Source organism: Thamnophis elegans, chromosome 2 (genome assembly GCF_009769535.1).
Source record: "Thamnophis elegans isolate rThaEle1 chromosome 2, rThaEle1.pri, whole genome shotgun sequence".
Classification (NCBI taxonomy): Eukaryota; Metazoa; Chordata; class Lepidosauria; order Squamata; family Colubridae; genus Thamnophis; species Thamnophis elegans.
Window position 1 is genome coordinate 94,264,081 of NC_045542.1, and position 6,000 is coordinate 94,270,080.

Consider the following 6,000-nt stretch of genomic DNA (forward strand, 5'->3'; position numbering starts at 1 on the left):
ATTGCTAGCTCTGAATCCATCAGGGCCTTTGTACAACCTGTGATCCTTCCAAATGTCCTTGTCTCCAATTGTCTCATCATTACAAATTCAACTCTTCCCCACAGCCCAGCTCCCTTTTGCTGTGAATACCCTTATGGATAAAATGTTGCAGGGGAAAAGTATTATACTTTCTTTACTATAAAAGTATTATACTTTCTTTACTATAAAAGTATTATACTTTGGCTTTAAGAGCCAAAGTGGCGCAGTGGTTAAATGCAGCACTGCAGGCTACTGCTAGATCATCAGGTCAGCGGTTCAAATCTCACCGGCTCAGGGTTGACTCAGCCTTCCATCCTTCCGAGGTGGGTAAAATGAGGACCCAGATTGTTGGGGGCAATATGCTGACTCTCTGTAAACCGCTTAGAGAGGGCTGAAAGGCCTATGAAGCGGTATATAAGTCTACTGCTATTGCTATTGCTATTACTTTCTCCCTTTCCATTTCCTCATCTCAAAGGTGTTTTTTCAAGAGGCAACTGGACTTTCTGGTTTTTATTTGAAGAGGTTTAGCTTCTTATACAAGAAGCTTCTTGGATAAGAATCAAAATGTCTTCAAAGAAAAAGAAAAGAAAAGAAAAACCAGAAAGCACTTTTGGGAAAATCATGACCTGGGTAACTGAGAATCTCTGAAGACATTTATCTCTTATTTCTGTCCCGTCTATGAATCTTTCCTTTTTATATTTCCCAATTCCTCTGAATATCCTGGACAAGATACCCAATGTATCTTGTAGTTCCCACAATACAAATCCTACTGTACAAAGCAGTGGGTTTGAATCTCGGAGAGACATTTTCTATCTTTTGTTGATTTTTTTTTACTTCTCCCATGGGCAGCACTGACATAAGCCTACAAGTGTCTTGCAAGGTTATGTGCAAATTATGCCCAGATGGTGCCATGTCAGTATTAATAAGGAGGGTGAATAACAAAATATAACCTCTGGAATTAAGAAAAAAGATATTATCCCTACGTCAGAAATACTGGAAAATGTCTTGAGATAAAATAACAGGATTCTTGGCAATAGCTGAGCATCATAGGATATATTTTCTATTCAAGGGAGTAAAATTAAATTTGGAATGTTCTTTTCCTGCTGGGAAAAACTTGCCTCTAAACCAAAAATGAGTTGGATCTAAATTCAATCCACTCTGGACATGATTAACCTAATCAAACTGTGCTTCCAGCAATCCAGGAAATGAAATGTTTACAACATAGCTTCCCAAATAACTTTCTTCTCAGTTTAGAGGATTTTTCTTACCCTTTTTGCCAACTGTTAGGGGATATAATGGATTCTTCCTTTTCCTATGGTACCAGAGGGTCCTATAAGCTATTTGGTAATTTAACTCCAGACAGACAAATTGCATAGATGGGATTCATTTTCTGATTGTCCCTCTGACATAAAATTATTTTCATCTTAACCCAATAAAATCTTAGAAATAAATGGTGTAACGAGGCTCAAAATTCTGCCTGCCTTCCTGTTTGAAGGGCCATCTGAAAGAGAACTTTCTAAAAAGGGAACAGAATAATACCAAATTTCATTTGGTGGAGAAACAGTGCTCTCTCCAAAACATAGGGTATGGGATAGAAAATGGGTTGGGAATTGAGGGAGAGAATTCTAGGAAAAAAGAAAAGAAAATCCAGTTGATTTCTGGTGGTGTCTTGTGAATGCTGTCAACTGTTCCATTCTAATACCTTCTCCTATTTTATGCTTCCTAGGGCACACTTGCACATATTCACAGATGCAAAAGGGAAAAGCAGAGAGGAAACAGCTTACTTGATTATGTGGAAAAGCATACTGATGCCTCTTATGGCCATTGTTAGAGTCGTGGTGGCGCACTGGCTAGAATGCAGTACTGCAAGACTACTTCTGTTGACTGCCGGCTGCCAGCAGTTTGACAGCTTGAGTCTCACCAGCTCAAGGTTGACTCAGCATTCCATCTTTCCGAAGTCGGTAAAATGAGGACTCAGATTGTTGGAGACAATATGCTGACTGACTCTGTAAACTACTCACTGTGGGAATAATTGCAGAGTAATGCTCCCACAGGATGTGCCATAGCACACACGAAACAATGAAAGCGCATGGGAATGTGGAAAACAGGATGAATGACTCATAAAAGTAACTGGCCATAGGCAATTCTGGCCGTCTAAGTGATAACATTGTATGCTAATGGCTAATGAGTGTAATAATAAAAGGGGGTTTCAGACTCTGTTCTGAGCTCTCATCCCAAGACATCTTGCCTGCGTGTCTTATTCCTCATGAGAGACTACCACACTTACAGATGGCTGTAAAGTTGTGCAAAGTAGTAAAGTCTAAGTGCTATTGCTATTGTTGGTAAAGGGGTTGGAAAGAATTCAGGAAACCATATTTCTGCATGCTTTCCCTATCATTATATCATTTTCAACGTTAGAAATAATTTAAACTGTCTTAAGTAAGATAATGCTCTAAAACCTGAAAAGGACAGAATCAAATTTGGTGTGTGTGTGTGTGTGTGTGTGTGTGTGTGTTTGTGCAAACTGGCAAAAAAACAAACTACCCCCAATCACTAGGTTAAAAATCTAAGGACATCTGACTGAGGGCTGCAGAGAAAAAAAAACATGCAGAGAAAAAAAAACATCCAGAAAAACAATCCCCAACTGCAATCTTATGGGAGAGGCAGAATGGCCAATGGTTCATACTTGCAACTCCTTAATTCTAAGTTCTCACCTGATCATGTGGCCCAGAGCAGAGCTATTATTAAGGAATGGGGGGAAATTCCAGTTTTCAATGTTTTCCCTACATTGTTCTCACATACAATAATTGATGAAAATATGGTTTCTATCATTCAATCATAAGAAGATAGGTTCAGCCAATAATTAATTTTTGTTTTTCTGTTCCACACATTCATCAGAGATGGGGTATTTTGCTTGACAGGGTAAAACAATGGTGTATTTCTCCAAAGAGGCTGGCTCTTACCTTACATACTTTATATAACTGTAGGTAGTGCTGAAAAAAGATAAGAATGTGATCTTTTGCCAACCATCTTTCTTGCAGTGGACTGTGAAGATGCTTGCAAGCCTAAAATCTCATTCAATAATGTCTGTATTTGTGGGTGGGTGGGGGCCTTTCGGTAGCCTACAGAATTAAAAATACAAATCTCCCCAACATAGTCCCCAGTAGCCAAGGATAAACAATGGCCTCCCTCATCAGAAAGTAAAACAGTTTATTTACTCACCTGATTAAAACCTAAAAGGCTAATAAGATCGGTCCCATCCAAAATCAATCTTTTGATTTTATTGGAATGCCTTCTCTTAGAAAGAGAGAGGTCAAGAGAGAGAGAAACTGTTGCATTCCCAGATCTTCCCATTTTCACCCTTTCCTCAGTAAACATCTAGACATTAATGGGTAAAGATTTGTCTTTAGTGATTTAAAAGATACATTTATAATTAAAACTTTCTCATGCAAAACTGCACATACAGTTAGCTGGCCCTTGGAGATTCAAGATGTTTACAAGAATTAGTTAAGATCTTATTTTCTCTAGAACATGAACTGAGCTGAACGGAAGGGACAAGTCCTTAACAGAAGGACCAAGAACTATCCAGATGGAGAGATTAGGGTGTCTGTGGAGGTTTAGCTTGACTGGTGAGAAACTGTTATAATTATCTGTTTTTGGAGAGTCCTGAGAAGAATGATTCTGCCAGTGAGTTTAAATGACCATGCTTCCCAGTTCATAACACCTGCACAGCCATTTACTTAATCCTGCCAGACCATCTGTCAGCTGGGATGCTTAGTGGAATCATTCTTGGTGTGTCTTATTAAATGATCTTTGTCAAGAAAGAAGCCAATAAAAGTTGTCTAATGAAAAACATATATGCTTTTGGTCCTTTCTCAATAAAGAGAAATGCCACCGCCCTCCCCAATAGATGTGGACTATGCCTGAGTGTATTGGGTTTGAGACCTGAGCACTGCATGACTGGGTGAGCTCCCGTGTCTTGCCCCACCTCCTGTCAACCTAGTGGTTCTAAAACATGCAAACACGAGTAGATAAATAGGTACCACTTCAGTGGGAAGGTAATAGCATTCAGTGTGCCTTGGCATATAGTCATGCTGGCCACATGAGCATGGCAATGTCTTTCGGCAACACTGACTCCTTCAGTTAAGAAATGGAGATGAGCACTGCCCTCCCCCCCCCCAAGAATTGGACAGAGGAAAACTTTATCTTTATCTCTAATTTATGTAGGTATGATTGCTGTCAATATATCTCTACCAATATCATTTGCATATACAATTTATATGTCTATATACTTCTAAACCTATTTTCCATTTCTATTGCCATGAATTCAAATCTTAAAGGAGCTACTACAATTTTCAAATTGCTTGCTATCCACTATACATATCTGACTGGTTAAGCAGCGAATTTGAATCCTGTTTTGCATATCTGGACACATTCTTTTTATCAAAGCAATATTTGAATTTTAAATCTTCTTTTGTTTAATATTTCAAGCTTAACATTTGATGACATAGTGGGCAAAGCAGTTAATGGTCTGAAAGACTAAATAACCTTTATTCGGGACAATTCCATACAACTCTATTCATTCATTGCTTTGACTGAATTAAAAGTGACCATATAGTAGTGTAGAAAACATATACATAAGAATTAGCAATTTTAATCCAGAGAGGTTTCAGATTTTTCAAATATGAACTATATTCTTAGATAAAGGTAAAAGTAAAGGTTCCCCTCGCACATATGTGCTAGTCGTTCCCGAGTCTAGGGGGCAGTGCTCATCTCTGTTTCAAAGCTGAAGAGCTAGCATGTGGCTGGCATGACTAAATGCTGAAGGTACATGGAAGACTGTTACTTTCTCACCAAAGGTTTTCCCTATTTTTCTACTTGCATTTTTACATACTTTCAAACTGCTAGGTTGACAGAAGCTGGGACAAGTAATGGGAGCTCACTCTGTTACATGCCACTAGGGATTCGAACTGCCAAACTGATCAGAAACTGACCTTTCTGATCAACAAGCTCAGCGTCTTAGTCACTGAGCCACCGCATCCCACATTCTTAGATAGACGTTCCATATACTGTATATAAATGACCAATGACATTCTTTAGATTAACCACAAAGCATAACAGATGGTATTGTCTAGGACAGATAGCTATAAAGTTTAAATGAAATTTAGGGAAAATAAAACTGACCTCATGATGTGTTAATGTTCTTTAATTTAGCCATAAATATTTTAGATCTATTTTTTTAAAAAATATTGTTATAGCTTAGCCAGAAACGGCCAATATTATTGCTAGTTTGGGTAGAAATATTGCTTCAGGGCTGATGCTTCCTATCTGTTTGACATGCTTGTCTTGTCTAGTATTTTGTGGGTTTACCTGCAAAGGAACAGAAATTGCAAAACAGTCATTCATTTCCAGACTCACCAAAGAAAATATGTCAAGGAATTCCTTCAAAAATACAGAATTGATCTATTTGCTTTTTCAGCATCTTCCACAGTACAAATCCTTAACTGGAAGATGCTCCTTAAGTTTTATTGATCACTTCTATTCCTGTTAAACCATTGCAGAAGAGAGACTAAATCATTGCAGAAGAGATTAAAATTTGCTCCTTACTGCGTTAAATTGTTTACATCCCTTGATTAAAATGAAATATACATGACTTATAAGTCTGCACTGATAACCAAGCTGGCATTGAGAAATAAAGGTATTAGTGAGACAAACAGACACTCATATTTTTTTTATCTGAGAAGGCTTGTCCTTGTTTCTATGGAAAACATTTATTCTTCTGATCACCTCTAAGACTGATGAACTAAAAAGAAACAGAAAGGGATGGAAACTGCAGGATAAAGTTTAAAAAGAGGAAGAGAAGAAACATACGCAAGGCCAAACGCATTGGAAAAAATGTGTTTAAATGACTCTCTTACTTTGCCAAAAGAGGTAATTGTACTTGAAATATCTTAGTCCTTATCCTAGATCTTCTGTTTCTTG